The following is a 24,503-nucleotide window of genomic DNA, read 5'->3' as shown; positions in this document are numbered from 1 at the left end:
TGTTAAGTATGATTTAGTATAAATCATACATAACATATATGATTATTAACTATGATTATAAGTTATAAAAGATATAATACTATTTATGCTTAATATTATCAAGCATAACTGCTTATTGTTCATAATCTTTTAAACAATGATAAAAAATGATGCATTATAAAAAAATATAATTTCAGATTATTTAAAAAGTGCTACCAAGTTATGTCAACTTTTCATTATATCTTTCTTTAGATGTTATATCTAGATTTTCAAAATACTCATAAATAGATTTCATAATGCTAAAAATAAACTAATAAATGCAATATTTAAACAGAAAAAAGCGCTAGCACAGTTTATTTTCCCCTAAATCATAATGTGGGTATGTGTGCAAAATTTTTAAACTATTCAAATATTTCATTATTATACATCTTTGTAAAGAGCTTTAAATCAGTATTAAGATGGTGATAATTTCATAAAAAACTAATCATTCTACTAAAAGTTATGCCCATTTAAGTGACAACAATTCATTATAAGGAGTGCTTAAGAAAACTGCAACCAACCTAAAAAATTAGCGTTCGGCTTACAGTGGTTTTATAATTGAACTTCATTGTTTAGTTTATAAACTAAACAATGAAGTTCAATTATAAAACCACCGTAAGCCGAACGCTAATTTTTTAGGTTGGTTTATAAACTAAACAATGAAGTTCAATTATAAAACCACCGTAAGCCGAACGCTAATTTTTTAGGTTGGTTGCATTATGTAGGTAATGCGCTATAAATAGCGCATTACCTCCATAGTGCCTTCCACTCGCGAACTTTGATCACGTGATTTTCCGACTTGAAGGATAAAAGATTTTACAATTTGCAACAAAAATGCTTGATAAATATAATATTCATTTAAAAATTCGCTGTGTTTTTCTTCATCGAGAAAAAGAATTTGCTGAATCAGCCGTTGAACTGCTTGCGTTACAATGGAATCACAGCAATTTTGAAAAATTTCGAAACCTCGATAGCATATTAAAGGAATCAAATGATCAACTACCTTGTCATCTTGCTTTGACTTATAAAGACTCTGATAATTTAAATTCTAAGGAATTAGTTGTTGCACATGTAAAAATAGTTAGTGCATGTGGAAGAAGTGATGGTGAATGTGCTATATTGTATTCTCTTGTTGTTGCACCTCACATGAGAGGGTTGGGGCTTGGAAGAATTTTATTAGAAAATGCTGAAAATTATGTTCGGTCATTGAATATTGCATTTGTCTATCTATCTACTCCTGATATGGTAATAAAAAGTCTTTAACATTTTTATTATAACACCCTTGTGTTTATACATTTGAAAAGCCCATGCAAGTAATGCATTATGCTAAGCTTAACACAACATTTATGTCTTTTATAGTTTTATACTTTTATGAGATTTTTTCATTTGCTGAATAAACCATGTGTGAATATTGTTTTCTTAGGTATTATTTTATGAGCATATTGGTTATAGACGCTGTGATCCTATTTCTTCAATGAAAAATAGTTCAAGACAACTTAGTGCATCACAGTTATCTTCTCTTGAAGGTCTATTTGCAAAGCGACTCAATATAACAGCCCCTTGTGAATCAAATACTTGGCTTCGAAAACGATTAATAATGGAATATGATTTTTATGAAAGTTATAGTTGTTATGAGTTAACTAGTATAATTAAAGCAGCATTATATGAGATTTCTAATGTTAAAGACTTAAGTTGCCTTTTTATTGAAACAAAGTGGCAGCAGCAAGTTGGACCTTCCTGTGGAGTTTCAGCTATTAACATGTTAAGTACTGTCAGTCATATTGAACACATTAGTTTATTAAAAGATTTAGTTTTGTGCGATTGTGCTTTAAATATTGGAAAAGAAATGGATTTTCCCCCTAAATCCTGTCTGGAATGGGCTTTAAAATTAGGTATCAGCAATGACGGAGAACTGTTTTGTGCACATAATTTAGCATATTTAGCTGGAAAGTGCTATCAAATTCCATTAAAGGTTAGCAATATCACTGAGACAACAAAATGTGACATTTTCTTTAACATTTTATGTGGCTGCCCTGTTATTATTCCATATGATCGAAATTTAAATAACCATATGCCTGGTTTTTTTCAAGGTTTGCATGCTCATTGGGCTCTTATTATAGGCATAGTGATACCAAAGTTGTTACTAGAGAATGTATGTGAAAGTCCAGTTCATTCTGAAATGTTTAATGAATTTTATTCTCTTAGCTTATATAAGTTTTCCCCTCAACTTTTTGTTAGAGATAACAGGCAGTTGTTTCAAGAAAATGATTGGAACAGTCTGTTGGTGGTTTGTGCTCATGGAATGTCATCTCAACCATTTGTGTGTTTGTTGGATACACTCATTGACTCCAACAAACAACTATTCTGTTGCAAATCAAATTTTTTTTTAACTGACTCTAATTTAATTCATTTGAGAAATAAAATAGTTTACACTTACACATAGACATGTAGATAACATTTTAAAAACATACATAGATACATACATAGATAGATAGATAGGTACATACATACATACATACATACATACATACATACATACATACATACATACATACATACATACATACATACATACATACATACATACATACATACATACATACATACATACATACATACATGCTATAGTATTACTACATGCTGTAAATTAAAATTGCTTTATTTTAACTATCGAAAATATATTACTTCAATTTGCTAATTATTGTTATCACATTACCATGAACTGATCATTTAGAGTATTTGTTTGCTGATTCCTAAATTATTCTGGTTATATTTTATTAAACATCATGTAAGTAAAATTTGCAATAAGTTATTAGTAAATTGCATTTGAGTTATTCCACATCAAATCATCCTTATCATTAAAGAATTTAAACTTTGGTAACATGGAATCAAAGTGAAAATTTTGACAGTTGGAGAATTCATACTTAAAATATATTTTTCCGGCTCTGAATCTGCTACTCATCATTAGCTGTTCCTAAAACTACAAAAAAAGCTATAAAAAAAAAATAAAAAAAAAAATAAAAAATAAACTAAAAAAAAACTGAAAAAAAATTATAACTATAAAAACTATATCAATTAAAGGATTTTTCTGTCAATTTTTGTTTCCTTTCGCTCTTTTAAAATTAATCTTTCATTAAAAATTTTTCTTTAAACAAAAATAGGTGCATTTTGAGAAGAATGATATAAATTGAAAAAACTTGCTGGGTAATTATGATAGTGAATGTATCTGAACACACTACAGACACTTTAGTAACAACATAAGCACTATCAATGTGTATGAAATGTCGTTTCTCTTTGTGTTCTTAACAATGTTGTTCAGGATCATCTTTTTATTGGGGAAGATCAAATTTTTTTTCTTCTGTGAAACTTTCTTTACCATCAAAATTAGTTTCCTCTACAGGAATCAAACATTTTTTGCTTCCTTTACAGCTATTGCTGCAGTTCAAAATTTTTTTTAATATTGATTGATTATACTCATAAATGTTTCGATTTTGATTTTGATTTTGCACAATGTATTAGATCGTCATACTTTTATATATTAAATCGTCATACTTTTATACATATAATGTATTATATTATGGTTTCATTATGTAGATTGAAGTATTTCAAAAATTATGTTCCTTAAACAAGTTTTTTGAGATTGTTGTAAGCTTCATACCATCAATTTTGCACCTAAGTTTACAACATACAAATTTTACAACTTGATGACAGATAGGATGTTTTTTGTATATAGCTGCATAACATTTCTGATAATTTGTGCAAATAGATTTTGTTTGGGATAAATCCTTTTTTTTTCCTTCTCCTTACTTTTCTTAGTTACCTTGTAAAAAAATGTTGTAAAAGAAATAAGGGATAATAAAAAAAAAACCACCTTTTGTTTGGTGGTTTTTTTTTTTATTCTCCCTTATTTCTTTTACAACATTTATCACACTTTAGGCTTTGATTGAACCATGTATTTGGGTGGCTTTGAAGTTTTCTTTCGAAAGCTTTGGTTTGACTTTTTGCACCGTCATGAAATCAGGTATTTCAGTTAATATGATGCTTTTTTCTTGGAGCTTATCTATAATTCCCATAGGTTGTTAGAAATTTTCCCGCCAATATCCTGCCAATATACCCATGTTGTTTGTTGGGTGGTTTTATTGAAGCAGGTCCTGGTGAAACTATTATTTCTAATATATGTGACAATGTTTCAGGTTTTTTATGTCTTGTTCCATTAACATTACTTAGAGTATAATTAGTTTTACCCACTCCCCTTGCTGCATTAATTAATCGATCTTTTGTTGCCCACCTTTCTCTTTCATCTTACAATTGAACTCGTCATTTCGAAAAGGACACAAGTCTGTTAATTAAAACTTTTCAGGATCAACAAAAAATATGTTTCTTATCAAAAAAAGTCTACGGTGCTTATAAAACTAAATATAGGAGTAGATAAATAAAAAACATATAGAGTTTTTGTGAACTTTATTTATTAAAAAAAATAAAAAAATAAATAAAATGGCTCAAAAAAGTGAAATTTGAAAAAAGTGTGACTTGTGCCCTTTTCGAAATGACGGGTTCAATTTTAAAGACAAACACTTCTCAGTTTATTGAGTTAATTTCTGTGAGCATGGATGGTTTCTCCCTCTCATAATCTTGATAAATGTTTTTATTGAGTTGCGCCATTCCTGTGGTGTCTGGAGGAGAAATATGAATTTGTTGTGATTAGTTTCTTCATGCTTTTTTTATTGTGTTTGTATTGCCCTTTTTTTTATTCTTTGTGAATGGATAAAAAATAAAAACAGGTAATGCAAATTTTCCCAAATACATGACGAAATCTTCATCGTATTAAGATTTTGCTGTAAGATTTTTCTCAATTATTGATTATTTCCAATTTAAGCATCAGTTTATGGTTTCTCAGTCTTTTATTAATGAAAAGTGGCTGCTTGATGCCTTAAACTATTCTGTTTGCACCAATTATATTCTTTTTCTCACTATTGATATTTTTTATTTATAACTTTCTTGGAAAAAAAAACTTTTGTGAATGGATTATTCTTCAGATTGAGTCCACCAAATCTCAATGTTTTAGTTTCATGTTATTTATTCTAATCTTAATGTAAATGTAATCTAAATGTAAAAAAAAAGGCAAACCTTTTAAACCTATTTGTCCAGCTGTTCAGTTTTTTTTTATGAACGATAAACAGAAGCTTTTAGTACTTATAGTATATTTATGAACGATAAACAGAAGCTTATAGTACTTATAGTATATTTACTTATAGTCTTATAATGCTACTCTATAAACTTTTTTTTCATTAAAAAGGTTTTTTTTTTTTTTTAATTTTCAAAAAACCAGGGACTACTAAAATAACAGGACGCAAAACTTCAAATTGATGCTAAGACGACGACAGGGCCGATCGTAAATGGCGATGCTAGCTTGATTTAACAAAGAAGTTTTGAAAAACTTACATTAATCTAATTATATTCACAATTTAGATTACATTAAAGTGATATAAATTTATGTTACACATATAATGTATATATTTTTTATCAATATCGTGTAAATAAAATATAAATTAATGAATTAGAAATATGGAAATATTAGAAATATTTACAACCTTTTTCAAAAAAAACTTTTTTTTTTGAAAAAGGTTTTAAATATCTCCCCTATTATTATTGAAAAATCTGGAGTTTTTTGATTTTAAAGGAGTAAAATTAAAAAATTGTATTAAGTAGTTTGTAATTTAAGTAATTTATTTTAAGTTATGAATCTATTAAATGTTGCAAAATGCTATGTCGTATTTATAATAAATAGTAATGGTGTTACTATTATTAGTTATAATCATGCCAAGAAAATGTTCAATAGTTAATTGTACCACAAATTATTTAACATCAACTTCAGAAGAAAAGCTTCATGTTTACATGTTTCCAAGTGACACACAAAAGTTACAATATTGGTTGCCATCTATTCCAAATGCATTTGAAAAAGTAACTTCAAATATGGGTGTGTGTGAAAAATACTGGCCACCAGGCTGCAAAATGCACAAGCCTCCTCGATCAAAGTTTGAGGTAAGCATCCTTAAAGTTGTTTTTATTAATATATTTTACAATGACTGATTTTATTAATATCTTTTTTTTAGGTTCCTATTGATCCCCCATCTATTTTTCCTGGATGCACATCTTCAATGGTGCGCCAAACAGTCTCAATACAACCAAGATCTACAAATATAAATAAAATTTCTTTAACATCATGAAATGCAATACCTGATAAAATGGATGCTTTCAATCAAATTGATTTAATTAGATTTTATGATGTTGAAACAATGCTGTCTGAAATAAAAGAAAGGTAACATTAATGATTTTTTCCTTGTTTTATGATATTTGTTTGTTTTGATTTAAAGTTTACTTGTTATCTATTTTAGATATCCTCAATACTTTGCATTCATTGAAAATTCAAAAGTCATATTGTTTGATGTTTCTCGATCATGTCTGCCTGAAACAATATTTTCTGTTGAAATTAATTGTCATTCACGTCAAGTTAATATTTATTGTAGGCATACAAAAGTTAACTGCTATAACCTGCTCAGCTTTTCACATTGTCTTACTCAATAGTCACAGCTGGAAGCTATTGTCAAAAGAGTTTGTACCTCTAGTCCTGAAATAAAAGATGAGGTATTAAGTTTGATTAGTCAAATTGAAAATACATACAGTGACGCTTCTGAAGAAATTTCATTCCTCATTGAACAACTACGCCTCACCACTTACTCTCCAAATGGACGTCGCTTTTCTACTTTATGTATACGTTGTGCACTTGAACTGTATTTGTCCTCCAGATGTTGTTATCGACCTTTAAGAAATCTACTTTGTGTTCCCAGTCCAAAGACTCTCATTTCAAAATTAGGAAGAGTTGGAGAAGTTGGAAATGAAAAAGAGTGCAATAATATAATCAAAGTTGTTTTTGAAAAAGTTCTGAAAAGCGTTGCTGCCTTCTCTTTGATGAATTGTATATTAAACCAAGTGTTAGTTTCAGAGGAGGACACCTCATTGGATATAGTGAGGACAATCCCACTAAAATTGCAAAAACATTATTAGTTTTTATGATTAAACCTATGTTTGGTAAACTTTCTTTTGTTTGTAGAATTGTACCAATTTCAAACTGTCAGTACACTTTCTTCACGATTTGATCATAAACATAAATAAACAAATAATTGATGCAGGAGGAAAATTATTGTGTCTCTTATCAGATAACCATCCCACAAATCGACAGGTTTACCAAAGTTTTGTTGTTAATAAGAGTTTTCCATGGCAAGGTATTTAGAAAAAGAAAAACCATTTATTATGCTACACGACCCAGTTCACTTGTTTAAAAGTATAAGAAATAATTGGTTTACGGAAAAAACACAAACAATTAGTTTAAAAATTAATAATCAACCTCTCTCTGGTAATTGGTCTCACATTGTTCAATTATATAACAGACAGAAATTGTGTGTTGCCAAAACTACAAAGCTTTCACGCAAGTCAGTGTACCCTAGTTTGATTGATAGACAAAATGTTGCAAACATGGTTGCTGTATGAAAAAACCATTGCAGCATTAAGATTAGCTAATTTTGAGAACACTGCCTGTTTTTTAGCACCAATTGTTTCATTATGGAACATGCTAAATATAAAGATACCAATAGGTCTCCTTTCCAGACACTTGATGGCCTTTTAAGAAATTTTAGCATTTGCTGATGCAACTTCTAAGATGTCGGAGAGAAAGGGATTTAAGTGTCATAATACTTTTACACCAGAAACAAAACATGCATTAGTTAACACCCTACAAGGATTGGTAGAATTAATAAAAAAACTGCTATCAGAAGATCACCAATATGTTCTTCCTGGTATTTTTCAAACAGATTGTCTTGAAGGTGAGTTTGGCATCTACAGGTAAAATTATTTTTGTGTTACTTATAGTTAAGAAAATATTTTAGATTTAAAATCTAAAAAACAAATATTTCTCTCATTTATTTATTTGAAAGTATTCATTTTTAACATACATAAGTTTAACAATACGTTTTTGTTTGACAATTGCTGTTTTAACTATAGTTTAATACTAGGTTCAACTCAATTTATTTGGTTATATCTTTTTTTAAATTTTTTGCTTATCTGTAGACAACTAAGCGGTGGAAATTATTTTATCTCAGCAGAACAAGTATTAAACAGTTTGCACCTACAGCGGTTAAAATTATTTAGCAAACTTGTTTCTTTGAATGAAACTGACATTCATTGCTCATGCATACATTTAGACTGTTGCACAATGGATCTAATGGAAGAGGATATAATTTATTTAGATGAATGTTTAATTAATGCAGACGATGAATGTTAATGATCAGGAGAAAGCTGCAATTTTTTATATGGCTGGTTATGTACAGCACAAGATCTATCCGCAGTGTGTAGTTGATACAACAACATCACAGTCAGCTAATTCTGAATTTACAGATTATGTTTCACGTGGTAAATTGCGTTATCCTGGTGATACTCTTTTCCAGTTTATTTGTTTTTGTTATTTACTGTTTAACAGTGTTCCAAAGCATGAAAAACGTTTTCAATGTGTTGTTTACTTAAAGAAATTATTTTTATTTTTGCATTCAACATTACCATTTGATTTAGACACAGTATAGATATTACAAAAGTTATCTCAATAGTAACTAACTGTTTCTTGAAAGGTGTTACGACCCTTGATGATACATCTGGTATTATTTCATTAAACATAGAGGACAGAAAAAGAAAGAAACTTAATACTTAATGGTCTGATCTTTTACTTTTTGTTGGTGATCTTATTAATAAAGTTTTGAAATGTATTTATGGTGTTACATTTATTTGATTTAAAATTTATTTATAATATATTTATTATAATATGAATAAAGTATGATAATGATTAGTTAATACATTAACAGTGTCTTGATTATTTACAGCTAATTTACAGATAATTTACAGTTTCTTTGTAAAAAGTTGTTTTATTTTTAACACTTCATCAACACAATTTAATTTTTGTTTGAAAATAGTGATAAATAATTGAGCCATAACATTTTTTTTTTAATATTTCTATTGATAATAATGTTATTGTTTAACAATAGAAGTGTTTCGCTTTTTTTTTTCATCGGCCCTGTCGTCAAAACTACATGAAATTAGAGTTTCCCGTCCCGTTGTTTTAGTTGTCCCTGCAAAGAACCGACATGGTTTTTAGAGTGCACATAACATAGTTTTTGTTGTACATTTAAGTGTTCAACAAAAGGTTAGTTTGCAATGATAAGATCATAAGAGAAATATATTATAATTAGTTAGTTAGGCAAAAAATCAAGTCTGAATTCCAAATCGTTCATAAAATATGGCCAATTAAGTCCATGTGGCTTTTGGATTGCATGACGAAAAATGTGGTCAATTTCAACAACCTACTAGGAGGTATATGAACAAAGGTTTATTCTGATTTTGAAAGATACCACATCTAGGAGCATCTTATAAAATCAGTTAAAACTTATCTGAATTAGCTTATTAGAAGAAATCTAAATTTATATATTAGCATTTATTTCTAAAGTTAGCAGAACTACCATAAAGTTAGTGGAGGATAAATATTTTTCACGTTGAATTCAATAATCTTACTCAAAACACGACGCGAAGACTTTTTTTGAGAAATTTTGAAAGAGGCAAATTAGATTACTCAGTTATTTGGTATCACTGACGATAACATGTTAATCTAATAAATCCTCAGATGTGTTCACAGAATTGCCTCTTTCTAAAGCTGCCTCTGTTTACCATCTAATAAATTTAACAATTCAGGATTCGTTTTAATATGCTTAGTTTTCGGGCATGCTCTCAAACTTGCTATAATCTGATCTGAAGTAATTAGCAGTCTGTTTGATAAGTCAGTATTTGTGTCCATTGGTAATGCTTTCCTAGTAAAATGCTCCCTAAACTCCTTGTTGCGTTTGTTTCTAGTCTCTTGGGCTTCTTCAGAATATTGTCCGAACGGAAGAATGCACGTTTCCATAATGTCTCTGCCATGAAATAAAACTTAATGATAGGTAACAGGCATAGGATACCACTAATACTATTAACCAATATATATATATATATATATATATATATATATATATATATATATATATATATATATATATATATATATATATATATAAACACACACACACACACACACACAATAAATCATTAAAAATTAAATTTTAGACTTTCATATCATTAAATACAATGCCTTCTTCTAAATTTGTCAGAGCAGCACATACAGTAACTATTTTATCACAGTTTGCCAAAATACTATTTGCAGACTCATCCTTGATATTTTTTATAATCTTTAATCGTATGATACCTAGTGTATCTGTTTTTCATCAATCCTATTACTCATTCAATATGAATTCTAACAGATACAATTTTTCTAGATGTTTCTTTGGCAAATAACTGTTTTTTCCTCTGTATAAATGCAGGAATTAACAACTCAGCAGAACTCCCAGCAGCAAAGTCTTCTTGTAGAGTGAATCCACGATCTGCTAAGATTTGGTCTCCTGGCATTTTTTTTCTAGAAAATCCAGATTTGTGTGTAATTAGTAAATCCGAAGCTCTGCCTCCATAACATTTTGACAAAAAATTTATTGCCCCAAGAGGAGTACAGGAAATAAACACTTTAATTGTGCAATGCTTTTTGTACTGGCTGTAAAATTGAGTCCTTGCTAAGAGCGAAGACGTTGCTTCAACAAATGTCTCGAAACAATCAATAATAGATGTTAATTTTATTATGGCTATAATAACTTGATCATAACTACTCAATTTTATTGGTCTTCTGTTGTCAAATATATCTTCATATACATAAATTAATGTCTTTTCTAACACTTTAAAGTCTAAGCCAGTCAACATCATGCAAACACACAGACTTTGCTTCAAAGTTTCTTAAGAAAATGGAGATGCAGCTAACTTTAACTCAATATTTTTTTTATTTTTAATCAATCCCTTTCATTTCTTAGTTCATCCATTTCATTAAAAAGTCCCTCATTTTCTGAAGTAAAAATAGGTGACTGTAAAGAAAAAGTTAATTCTGATGAAGAAGATACCACAGGTAATTGCAAACTCATGTCATCAGTAAAAGTTTCCATTTCTAAATCATTAACAGAAAAATCAACTCCTTTAAAATCATATAATTCACCAGATAATTCTTTTTTTATTGATTTAGGATGCTGATCAATTTTCTTTTAACTAAGATAAAGTTTTAATTATCCTTATAACTTTCCTATTTTTTGTTAAATATTGATACTAAAGACTTTATTATATTTCAAAACACTATTAACAAATCATTAGCTTGCAAAACCCTGTATCATATCTATATACTTAAATATAACTCTATATAAATACAAGAAGCCCTTTTTATTCTTCTTTGACATCTTTGGATCCTACCAGATATATTAGGTAAATTTAATTGGAGATGAGGTGAAACTATATCATTGGATGACTTTATTGTCATCCAATGATATAGTTTCGCTACAGCTTTTTGGCTGGCAACAAATGTTTAACTGTACTGCTTAACTTAGAAACTCAGTTTTCCCCCGAACCATAATGTAGGTACGTGTGCAAAATTTTTAAACTATTCAAATATTTCATTATTATACATAATTGTAAAGAGCTTTAAATCAGTATTATAATAGTGAAAATTTCATAAAAAACTAATCATTCTACTAAAAGTTATGCCCATTTAAGTGACAACAATTCATTATAAGGAATGCTTAAGAAAACTGCACCTAACTTAAAAAATTAGCGTTCGGTTTACGGTGGTTTTATAATAGAACTTCGTTGTTTAGTTTTTAGCGCATTACTTTGCCTCGGTTATATTTTTATTCAACTAATAACAGAATATGGTTTTGTGTTTGTGTGTGTCATGTTTTGAATATTTTTAAAAAATCACCAATATTTTAAATAAAGTTTCATTTTTCTAAAAAAACAATTTTTAATGAATAAAAAAGTCAAATATACAAAATGCTCATAATCTCATAATCGTGAATCCCCCCCCCCCCAATCTCTACAGCAGAATAATATTTGGTACCTTTACTGCGTGCAAAAATAGAATATGATCGTGTCATTATTTTTTTATGAAATTTGGCAGGTACATAGAAAATAGATATATAAAATTGATTCAAAAGTTAGAAAAAAAACCCATCATCCCTTGAATGTCAATTCACTTCCAGAACAGGAATGAAGTTTTCAATAGCAATGAAATCACTAAAAACGTTAGTAACTGCAAAAAAAAAAAAAAAACTGCAACAAACTTACAACACTCTACTTTTAAAATATTATCTAAGTCAATATAAAATTCTAAAAAAAAGACGAGAAAAATCCATTCTAACGACACCTACCTCGAGCACGCGGTGAAAAAATGGTCACAGATTTTATCTTTAAAATCGGTGCCGTAAATCGCAGATACACACATACCTACATAATGGTTGCTATTTCCGTGTTTTCGCGTGACTTGAAGGATATTAAAATTAACAGGATTACTAATATGGGCACCACTGATCTCAAAATATAACTGGATAGCGTATTCAATTGACTTTTTCAAAAAAAATTTGAAGCCAAAATTGGACTCCCAAGATGGCGGCGATCGGAGCTCCTAGCGGTGATCGATGTACATTTTATAAGGCTTTTTACAGAAATATGAAAGAAAATAAATAGTTTTGAAAGAAAAACTAGACTATGAAATAAAGTTTTAAAAATTTTAAAGAAATGAATTGATTTTTAAAAAAATCAGACATATTTATTATTTAGATAGATATTTGATTAACTTTTTAAGTGCAATTTACGAATAAATAACATTTATGCATAATCTATGTACCTTTTAGTTCTTAGTTACCCAATGCAGTGTGCTAAAAGTTAGATAACATAACTGTATGGTAAGCGGCAGTGGTGTCTACTTACACTTTTAACAAATTTTATATTTTCAATTTTTGTAGCAAGATACCAGATATGTACATGCTGCATGAACTATTAGCTGAGTGCTGTGAGTACACACAGCTCAGGGTTTCCTTCTAGGATTATTTAATACATAATTGTAATTAATGGATATGGTATTTAATAAAAACATTAAATACAAAATAATATTTTTTAATATATATTATTTTACCTATATATTATTCTTTGTAATATTCCAGCTCTCAATGATTGAGTCGATTGTTTTTGAGTTGTTATTCAAAACGACTTATTAAGGGAATTTTTTGATAGCATATATTTTATATGTTATCTAACATCAACATTATCTTATCAAAAAATGTATGATACATAAATTTACAATAAAACATCTGCATTAAATGTTGGAATGCATTAGTACTTTCTTATCATTTCGAACAAAGCAGTTTTTTTTATTATTCAAAGACAGAGGAGGTTTAATTAAACCAACCAAAAGTGTTGTTATCATATGCAAAGAAACTGAAAGACGTTTCCAAAGGTTGCTTGCCTCAAAAAATGGCCACCTTCCAAATGAAATAGGAATTCAAATGTCATTTTGAGATCAGTTGATTACTCAAAAATGTTTAATGAACAAACTTCTCATATGTTTGACTCAAATATAACTGATTACCATTTATTTGCACTGATTAAACTTATTTCAGAAAACTATGCAAAAATACGTTTTTATCACCTGGGTAAAGAACAAACTGCCAAAATAACTGGAAAAAAGCTTAGGAAGTAATTAACAAAAGTTATCATATTAAAATATTTTTATAGTATATGATATGATATGATATGATATATATATATATATATATATATATATATATATATATATATATATATATATATATATATATATATATATATATATATATATATATATATAATAACTAACTAGAAGGAAGCTCTGAGTTGTGTGTAATCACAGCGCTCAGCTAATAGTTCATGCAGTATTTATAATTTTGTAGTGCCTATCTGATAAACTAATGCCTAAAAAATATTTTAATATAAAATCAGCTGCCTACCATGCTGTTGTGTTATTAATCTTCTAGCACACAGCATTGGGTAGTTAAGAACTAAAAGGTACATAAATTATATAACAAATGCTAACTTTTTGAAATTTGAGATTTCTGCACAACAAAACAAATACTTTTTTTTCACTATTATTAAACAATTTAAATTTTAGCAAATTAAAATTAAAATTTGTACTTAATTTCACTGAGAATTTTTATTTTATTATATTTAATCTTAAAAACGAAAAACAGAAAGTTAATATAGAACAACTTATTGTAAGAATATGTTTTGTTAAATAAAAAAATATTCATATTTGAAATTTATGGAAATATGTAATACACTGCCACCATTTTATATTTATTTGCACTGATTAAACTTATTTCAGAAAACTATGCAAAAATACGTTTTCATCACCTGGGTAAAGAACAAACTGCCAAAATAACTGGAAAAAAGCTTAGGAAGTAATTAACAAAAGTTATCATATTAAAATATTTTTATAATATATGATATGATATGATAGCCGCCAATATTAAAAAACAAATCGAAAATTTTGAGTTTATATTTATTACTGTATTTTTATTCAAAATCATGACTGAAATCAATTATGTATCTAAAGTTTTACAAAAAAAGGATATGGATTTAAGTACGGCAGTTTCTGCGTTAGAAAAATTTAAATATTAAACTAAAAATATTTCGAGACTCATATGAAGAATTTAAAATGGAAGCTAAAGTGCTAGCAAACTTGTGGAAAGTTGATCCGCGTTTTACGTGTAAACGACGAAGATTTGTTAAACGTCATTTTGATGAATTATCATCAGATTATCGTTTTAGTAATAGTGAAGAAATATTCAAGGTAAATGTTTTTTATTATACACTTGACAAAATAATTGTCCAAATCGATAAACGTTTCACCGGAATGAGAACTATCAACCATTAATTTGCATTTCTTGAACCTAAGAATATATTAACGATGTCACAACAAAATATGGTAAAAGCTTGTGATGCACTTTGAAGCAAATATCCAGAAGTATTTACGTCCAACCTAGCTAATCAATTTGTCCAACTTACCACATTATTAAAATTAGATTAAACCACACAATGACAATTAAACAGCTAGCTGAAATAATGATAACCAAATATAGTGTATTGGAAAGTGATTTTTCCGAAATTTACATGACAGCTCTTTTATTTTTCACATTACCCGTAACGGTTGCAAGTGTGAAGAGAAGTTTTAACAAATTAAATATAATTAAAGATTACAAAAGAAATGCAACCACTCAAAGCAGACTACATCATCTTGCATTTCTAGCCATAGAGCATAAAACAGCATCAAACAATGGATGTTAAAGAAGTTGTGAATATCTTTGCAAATGCAAAAGCTAGAAAAAAAGTTTTTTAATATAATGCACTTTGTAAGTGTTTTTCATACTGTGTTCTTTTCTGTAATAATAATAAACTACTGAATTTATAATATATTACTGAATTTCCTTTTTTCATAAAATAAATTTACCTTAAAGGGGCCCCTCAGGGGATCTTGCCTATGAGCCCGAAACCTTTAGCTACGCTACTGGTTATAAGCCAATCGAAAACGACTGTATTGGACCGGAAACAGACCAGTTCCTATATATCAGTGAATATCTTAGAAAAAGTTTGGAAGAATCGCTAAACAGATTATCAATCGAATAGTCAAGAGCTCCTCTGTTCTGTCAGAACATAGACTAGACTTAGTACCAAAAACAAAGGCATCATTACAACTTATCAACTCTGGATTAAAATCTTATTTAATTTGAAGTGTGCTAAACTTATGCCCAATATTTTTTTCTTTAGGGTATTCGCTATAACTTAAATCTATTATACTGGCTGTTATGAAATAAACTACATCAGCAAAAAAAAAAAAAAAAAAACTGAAGTGAAGTGAAAAACTTAACAGATCGACAGGCCTTAGAATAAAGAAACAGCCAATAGGGGAGAGGGGGAGTATTGGTACAGGGTTAGCATTGGTACACAGGCCGTTTTAAATTAATTTCAACTTTTGAATGCAGGTACCAAATGTTGTTTATAATCACTTCTTCCACAGAAAATATTGTTAGGTTTTGAGCATTTGTTACTTGTAATTTTACCTTTTATTTTGTCGTTATGTTGATTTCTTTCACGTTTAACTGTATATGGTAATTATATTACTTTTTAGAGTATTATTGTTTAAATTTGTACAAACCTAAGTTTAAACCTAAAATTCAAAAAAAAAAAAAAAATTTTAATTATTTAGTATGTAAAAAAATATTTCACTTTGAAGCACTCACTCGTAAATGTTGAGGATTGTTACATTAAAACCAGGAAGCATTAGTACAGAACTTTTAATATACACTGTCCTCCAAAACAAATAAAATTAAAAAAATATTCTACTTTGATTACTTATTACAGTAATTTTGTTTTTTTAATTACGCTTTAAATGAAAAAAATGGTTAATGTTACATATAAGAAAAAAGATTTTAACATAATAAGACTCATTGAAAAAAAATAAACGTGAATTTTTGTTTGTATTGGTATTTTAACGCAAAAACGTGGTCCTCCGAAACATTAGCAACTTTTTTAAAACTACCCTAAAAAATGTTAATATCAATAGTTATTGGCATATCCTTTGCTTTTTAGGATCAAGGAACATCTTCTCGGCATAGACACTACGAGTTTGTTAACTTTTTCTTGTGTAATCTCATTCCACATGGTTTCAATAGCTTTACATAGCTCATCGGTGTTTTTGAAGGGTCCTTTGTGTTTTAGGGAGAGTTCAACTTGGTACCATAAATTTTCAATCGGGTTGAAGTCAGGTGATTGAGCTGGCCATTTCATTACTTTAGTTTGGTTTGTTTCAAACCATTCTTCAACGAGTTTAGAGGTGCGTTTGGGGTCGTTGTCTTGTTGAAATGTCCATAAAAGAGGCATATTATTATCAGTATGAGGAACCACTTTTTCCTTAAGAATATCACGATAAACATACTGATCCATAATGCCATTTATTTGGTAAATAGGTCCAACTCCACTAAAACCAGAAAAACAACCCCAAACCATCGCATTTTTTCCACCACCATGCTTGATTGTTTTTCTTGTGTATTTAGGATCTAAGTGTTTACCTTTAGGTCTACGTACCTTTAAATTTCCATCAGGACCTTTCAAATTGTACTTTGATTCATCGCTCCAGAGTACTCTATTCCAATCATTTATAGTCCAGTCTCTATGAGAATTTGCAAACTCAATTCTTGCTTTTCTATTCTTCTGAGAAATGAAAGGTTTTTTTGCTGCTCTAAAGCTCAAAAGTCCTGAAAGTTGTAACCGTCTACAAACTGTATTTTGAGACACGGAAAGTTTCAGTTTTTTAACAGTATAATTAGCGCTGTCAAAAGGATTTTTTTTTAACATGACGAATAATTTTTCGATCGGTGAAACGACATGTTTTGAGTGGTCTTCCGCCGTTATGTTCTGTTTCTAAAGGACTACTTTTATTAAATCGTTTAATTTCTAGACATACAATTGACTTGTTAATTGAGTATTTTGTTGCGATTTCCTTTTGTTTGACTCCTTTCTTGTAATCTTTTATTATACGTTCTCGAAAAGAAAATAATAAAATGTAAAAACAATAGAGTAACATGAAAATTTCTGTACATTATGTCATATTTAATTTAAAAATTTCTTTAGAATAAAGATTTTTATGCTATGTTGTTTTTATTTTTGTTTTTAAAATATTTTGTATTCATATATACATATATATATACATATATATATACATATATATATATATATATATATATATATATATATATATATATATATATATATATATATATATATATATATATATATATATATATATATATATATATATATATATATATATATATATATATATATATATATAGGGGAACCCGGGGTAAGACGGGATACTGGGGCAAGACGGGATTATGAATTTGCGCTGCATCAGCTCCATGTTTTGGAAAAGGCAAGGTACCAGACTGTGAAATTTTGATCACGTGATGTTTTGACTACAACGAGAATGAAAGTTTTAAACGCATTGAAAAAATATTAGAAAAAGTTTAATTTTTAGATGTTTGATGTAAAATGCGATGAAACTGATAAAATTATATGAAATATGAAGAAGTAAGTTTTCGCTGAACCTGCAACTCGTTACTTTAATGCTGACTTATATGAATGAATTTGTGATAAATTAATCGAGCTTACACGGCATTTGTTACTGAAAACATTGCTAACTTATCATCACACCAGTTGGGGCAAGATGGTATAAGTGTATCCCATCTTGCCCCATGCACTACATATTTACATAGTTTACCACTTTCTGAAATTCACTTTCTGTGCTTTTTTCTTTTGCATATGCTAAACAAATAAATACTTTCTGCCTTCTGGGCAATAGGTTATAGCAATATGCCCATACGTAGCATACTTTTATATGCCAATAGAGATTAAATTTGGCACTCGTTTAAATTTTTTTTACTTTTATTAATTTAATGTAATTTAGCATCATTTTTATTCATGGGATTTCTGTGTCATTCCATCGTGCCCTGGTGATTGGGGTAAGATGGGATGGGTATCCCATCTTACTCCTATACCTGGGGAAATATGGGATTTTCAGGACCTTTGCCATATTGAAGCTAGCCATCATGGTGGATGATATATTACTATGTTTACTACGGAATCATACAGGATATACATATGGCTTCATGATCAGTAAAATAAGGGGAAATATATAGGTGTCTTCGTGTCCCAATCTGACTGTTTTGCTTAAGTATCCCTTCTTACCCCAGGTTGGCCTACATATACAGTGGTTTTCATAAATTTAGACGCACTCATATTTGAGAATAGAAATTTTTAGTTTTTTAACGATAAAACAATAACGAAAAAAGATTTCGGTTTAGTTTTTTTTCTATTTATTTGTATTTTTTTGTAAAAAAATTTACAAAAAAATACAAATACTAAGTAATAATTAGGTACAATTGCATGGTATTAAAAAAATAAGACAAAAAAAATTATTCATAAATTTAGACGCACTATTCACTAGGAGGCATAATTTATGAACCAATCAATATTTTGTGTATCCGCCTTTTGCTTTAATACAACTAAGAACTCTTCTAGGCATAGACTCAACAAGATTTTTGCACATCGCTTCTGGGACCCTATACCAGGTCTCCTTAAGGACGTCCTTCAACTGGCCAAGTGTGGAATTTCGAACGTTTGCCAATTCACGGTCAACCCAAGCCCAAATGTTTTCAATCGGGTTCAAATCAGGTAAGTATGGAGGCCACGGTATTGTCTTGATATTATTATCGTTGAACCACTCCTTTGTATAGTATGCAGTATGTGCAGTAGAGCCATCTTGTTGAAGTTTCCATGGTTTATCATTGAGCATAAGCACGTCAATTGATGGAATTATGCTGTTTTCCAGTACTTCTCCTTTGTTTATCATATGGACGCAGGAGTGGTTTCTTCAAAGCAGAGTAGACTCCAATCTTGTATTTGATAAGTATTCGGCGGACTGTGCTTTAAGCAATAGATGTATATCGCGTTGGATTGAATTCTGTGGTCAATTCTTTGTAACTAATTCTTGGATTAGGTCTGACAGCTCTAAAAAGGGCATATCGTCCTTTCTGGTGGTTGATAAAGGTCTACCTGGCCTCGTTTTGAAAGTTTTGCTTCGTTGTCCGAACGCATTTCTCAGAAACTCCAATTAACCTGGCGATTTCTCTATTACTTTTGGTTTCTTTTTTGATGTGAGCAATAATTTGCCATCTTTCACCTTGAGTGATACGTCTTTTGCCCATTTTTCACGTCTTTTTAGTGCAAAACTAACTTAACATTTATTTATTTTTTAAATAATGATTAACTAATTCCAGGTAAGTCATATTTATGTTAGGTTTTTTGACAAAATCAAATAATTTAGGCCTATAAATGAGAAATATGGGAGAAAAAAACTACTAATTAACTATCAATTAACAAGATATAAGACTTTTTTGATTGTGCGTCTAAATTTATGAATAAAATAAAATCAAGCTTATCAATTAGCTTTTTTGTGTCAATTGGTATAGAATGAGTAATAAACATCCTGTAAAAAAAATTAAGGTACTCTATAATAGAGTTTCTCTTCCTCTACTAATTTATATATCAAACATAGCGGTAGCACTTTTATTTTATTTTTATTTTAAACATTTTCTTACATATATGTAAAAAAAAATGAGTGCGTCTAAATTTATGAAAACCACTGTATATATATATATACAGTATGCGACAAAAGCGTTTACATGTTTTTGAAAAATATTCTTTTTTAAAATAAATGATTGAAATACATGTTTATATATCAATATATATATATACCAAAATAAAGGTAATTCATTGTAGTTTCATGTTTTGAGCCTGAATTTAAATGAATGAGAAGTGTTTATAGCAAATTATTTATTGAAACAAAATGTCAGATGTAAACAGTTTTGTCGCGATTTATGCTATTATTAATTTTAATGCGAAATTAATACTTTGTGTAGCCTCCACGACTTCTAATGACTGCTGCAATTCTCGCAGGCATGCTACCAATCAACTTCTTGCATTCTTCAACAGTTATCGAACTCCAAACATACTCAACTCGTTCCCATAATTCTTGTCGACTGGCTGCTCTTATTTCATAATTATAAACTCGATTCTTCACAATAGACCAAAGATTCTCGATCGGGTTAAGATCGGGACTTTGCGCAGGCCACTCTAGAATCTTAAATTTCTTCGAATTTAGGAATTCTAATGTAATTTTTGCCTTGTCGAACGAATGTGCTTTCGCCATCCTCGTAAACTAGGCAAATAGCCATTGTTTAAAATGTCAATATAATGTTTCGCGTCCATTATTCCATCAATTTTTACGATTTTACCAACACCAGACGAAGAGAAACATCCCCAAAACAACAACTTTCCGCTGCCATATTTTACTGTTGGAATAAAGTCACGATCAGAAATTCCTTCTCCAGCTTTTTTCCATACATATCGAATGCCATCAGAGCCAATCAAATTAATCTTGCTTTCGTCTGTCCAAATCACCTTACTCCACTCAGCAAAAGTCCAGTTTTCATACTTCTTTGCAAATTCCAATCGTTGTTTACGATGTTTCGGTGTTAGTAGTGGTTTCTTGATCTTCTTTTTTGCCTTGAATCCAATTCTCTTGAGTTCTCTCTGCACTGTTCGAGTACTTACCACTGTACCTTGAGCATTATTTAATTGTTTCTTTACATCGTGTGCTGATTTTGCTTTATTTGTCATGATTAATCTAGAAATTGTTCTCTGATCTCGAGTAGTGAAAATTTTCTTGCGTCCATTTTTGTTGCATTTCTCCTCTATATCGTTTCGCTTCCTAATTTTATAGACTAAACAATAAGATATATTAAGTTCTCGTCCTGTCTCACGAAGAGACAATCCTGATTTAAGCTTCTGAACAGCTAAATTTTCAATTTCTTTCGACACTTTCTTAATTCTTTCAATTATAATTTTTCTGTTGTTTACATTACGAATTTTAAGTTTAAATAAACCGTTTATTACTAATTGAGATATGTTTTATTTAAACAAATTAAAAATATAGCCACAAAGTATTAATTTCGCATTAAAATTAATAATAGCATAAATCGCGACAAAACTGTTTACATCTGACATTTTGTTTCAATAAATAATTTGCTATAAACACTTCTCATTCATTTAAATTCAGGCTCAAAACATGAAACTACAATGAATTACCTTTATTTTGGTATATATATATTGATATATAAACATGTATTTCAATCATTTATTTTAAAAAAGAATATTTTTCAAAAACATGTAAACACTTTTGTCGCATACTGTATATAGTTTGTGTGTATGTATAAAATCTTTGTTTGTGTTTGTTTGTGTTTGTAAAGAAGATCTTAATAATAAAGGTCTTTGCTGGTAAACGAGACAAGCAAGTTGGAAGGATAACTTCAGCAGAAAGAGGGATGTTGGTAAGAGTTTGTTGTGTAGTTAATGCAATAAGAAACTCAACCCCTCCGTTTTTTATTTTTCCAAGAGTTTATTTCAAAGGAAGCATGGTAAATGGTGGTCCGCCTAAATGTGTTGGAGTTGCAAATCCTTCCGGCTGGATGAATGTTGCAACATTTTTAGAATGGATGAAACATTTTATTCAAAATGTGAATGAAAGTGAAAGTGAAACATTTTTTTAAAATGTAAAATGTTCACTTGCTAATCCAGTGGTTTTACTTCTTGACAACCACGAGAGCCATGTTTCAATTTCGTGTTTAGATTTAGCAAAAAAAAAATATACATATAACAATGTTGTCCTTTCCACCACATTGTAGTCACAAGCTGCAACTATTGGATCGGTCAATATATGGGCCACTGAAACGTTATTACAATGCAGCCTGTGATAATTGGGTTGTATCTAATCCAAGATCAATGACCATATATGATATAGCTGCAGTTGCAAGTAAAGGTTATGCACAAGTCTTTACTCCATCTAACATTTCTGCAGGATTTTCTGAGGCAGGAATTGAACCCATTAATCCTAACATACTTTCTGATAATGAGTTTTTGACTTTATCTTTGACAGACCGTCCAGTCACTGCTAACCAGTCACTGCTAATCCATTTCTAGATGTTAATTCAGGTTCTGCTATTGTTTATGTCCCATCCTTTAATCATTCAATGTCAAGTCTGCCATCAGATTCACCTTCTAGTTTATTGCCTATTCAGTTTTTAACAATAACTGACCCTGGGAGTCAACTGTCCAGTGTTAATATTAACATATCTCATCAAGCAAGTCTAGAAAAAATTAAGCCATTTCCAAAGGATGGATCAAGAAAGTCTACTAAAAGTCATTAACGTCAGCGCACCCTAATACTCACAGACACTCATGTTCTAAACAGACTTCAGGAAATGAAAAAAAATCTCAGTCTAAAAAGACAAAAAATCAGGAAGCTTTATGCCAAAAAAAATCTTCATGACAAGAAAAAAAAAACCTTGATGTCGAAAATTAAAAAAGAAAAAACGATAACATTTTGAACAGCTATAACAGTGACATAATATATTAGAATCACAGCATTTTAATGAATTGTCTTGAAGATCTACTCAAGGATATTGTAAAGAATTAATTCGTACATTAACAACTGAGTAAACGTTTAGCCTCAGTAAACAAAAAACATTTTTGTCACATTGATTTTTTTTTTTTTTTTGTTGCAATTTTTACACATTCACGGTATAAATTTGGATTCGGATCAAGTATACAAAAATAGGATCAAGCGTGCATATATGTAGGATCAAGGGAGCATATTGGTATGCACCCTTGATCCAAATTGAGTGTTATTAATTTTTATTTTTAATTTATTTTAAATACCTTGGTCAGTAAATGATCTTTAAATTATAACAAAATGTAATGTTTGCTTTCATTTACTGCTACTTTAGAGGTTGAAGTGAAAACATATTCAGTATTTTGGCCGAATTGATTTTTAGGATCATGGGAACATACTAGGGTTATGACTTTTTTTTCAACCCCATGCTCCTGTATTGTAGTTTGATGAACTTTTACCTAAAAAGCATAAAATGAACTATTATTTGCATATCTTTTGAAAAAAGTTCACCCCGCCATTGAAAAATCGATTTTGACATAAGTACTTCTATGTATTCAAATGATTTTAGAATGTCATAGTCATGTCATACAATAAATTTTCAATCCAACAACGACTCAGAGAGTGGACCTTGCTCTTGCTTTTTGCATAGAAGGAATAGAAGGTGCAGTTTGTCTTTATTTATGTATGAATACATTACCTCCATTACTTTGATTGCGCGCTCTGCGCACTGATTTTTTAGCGAGCTTAAAGCCTTTTTATATGGATTGAATGCTTCAGCTAAGTTATTAAAATCGTTTTCATTGTACAGCTGGTCTGTAAACCAATGGTCTGCCCCTGTATTCAAATGATTTTAGAATGTCATAGTCATGTCTTACAATAAATTTTCAATCCAACAACGACTCAGAGAGTGGACCTTGCTCTTGCTTTTTGCATAGAAGGAATAGAAGGTGCAGTTTGTCCTTATTTATGTATGAATACATTACCTCCATTACTTTGATTGCGCGCTCTGCGCACTGATTTTTTAGCGAGCTTAAAGCCTTTTTATATGGATTGAATGCTTCAGCTAAGTTATTAAAATCGTTTTCATTGTACAGCTGGTCTGTAAACCAATGGTCTGCCCAGCCATACGATATAAATCGACATCTCGGAACACTCGAGTGAGATTAAATAAAAATTTCATTTAATCTCCCCAGCCTGATGTTTTGAGAATTATTTCTCTTCCGTTATTAAACTGTGTTTTCAGTTGTTTGTACTCCTTCAACAGTTGAGATACAAGTGAATATTCAATGTTTGGCGATTGTTTTACTTTCAAGTTCTTCATCCATCACCAAACGGAGGATTCTAATACATGGTGTTAACAATAAACTGAGGTTTTTTGATGCGTTCC

At 29.6% G+C, this 24,503-nt stretch overlaps 4 pseudogenes across 2 annotated transcripts; 3 read left to right on the top strand and 1 right to left on the bottom strand.

Moving 5' to 3' along the window:
* The first annotated feature begins 763 nt into the window (after positions 1-763).
* LOC145190456 (uncharacterized) lies at positions 764-7,896 on the top strand (annotated as a pseudogene). The gene is made up of 6 exons (XR_016453669.1): positions 764-1,263; positions 1,442-1,990; positions 3,955-4,039; positions 5,828-6,060; positions 6,132-6,337; positions 6,414-7,896. The product of XR_016453669.1 is annotated as an uncharacterized LOC145190456 (transcript).
* On the top strand, positions 7,641-8,920 carry LOC149886884 (uncharacterized; annotated as a pseudogene). Its single transcript, XR_016453675.1, has 2 exons — positions 7,641-7,898; positions 8,143-8,920. The product of XR_016453675.1 is annotated as an uncharacterized LOC149886884 (transcript).
* A 1,261-nt stretch (positions 8,921-10,181) lies between these two features.
* On the bottom strand, positions 10,182-11,228 carry LOC149886883 (uncharacterized; annotated as a pseudogene).
* A 10,851-nt stretch (positions 11,229-22,079) lies between these two features.
* On the top strand, positions 22,080-22,911 carry LOC149886882 (uncharacterized; annotated as a pseudogene).
* The last annotated feature ends 1,592 nt before the right edge of the window (positions 22,912-24,503 follow it).

Source organism: Hydra viridissima, unplaced genomic scaffold, assembly GCF_058129835.1.
Source record: "Hydra viridissima isolate aposymbiotic clone 2 unplaced genomic scaffold, HvirCarnegie_v1 scaffold_6, whole genome shotgun sequence".
Taxonomy (NCBI): Eukaryota; Metazoa; Cnidaria; class Hydrozoa; order Anthoathecata; family Hydridae; genus Hydra; species Hydra viridissima.
The sequence above is the reverse complement of the archived record's forward strand: the minus strand, read 5'-3'. Positions and strand labels throughout refer to the sequence as shown.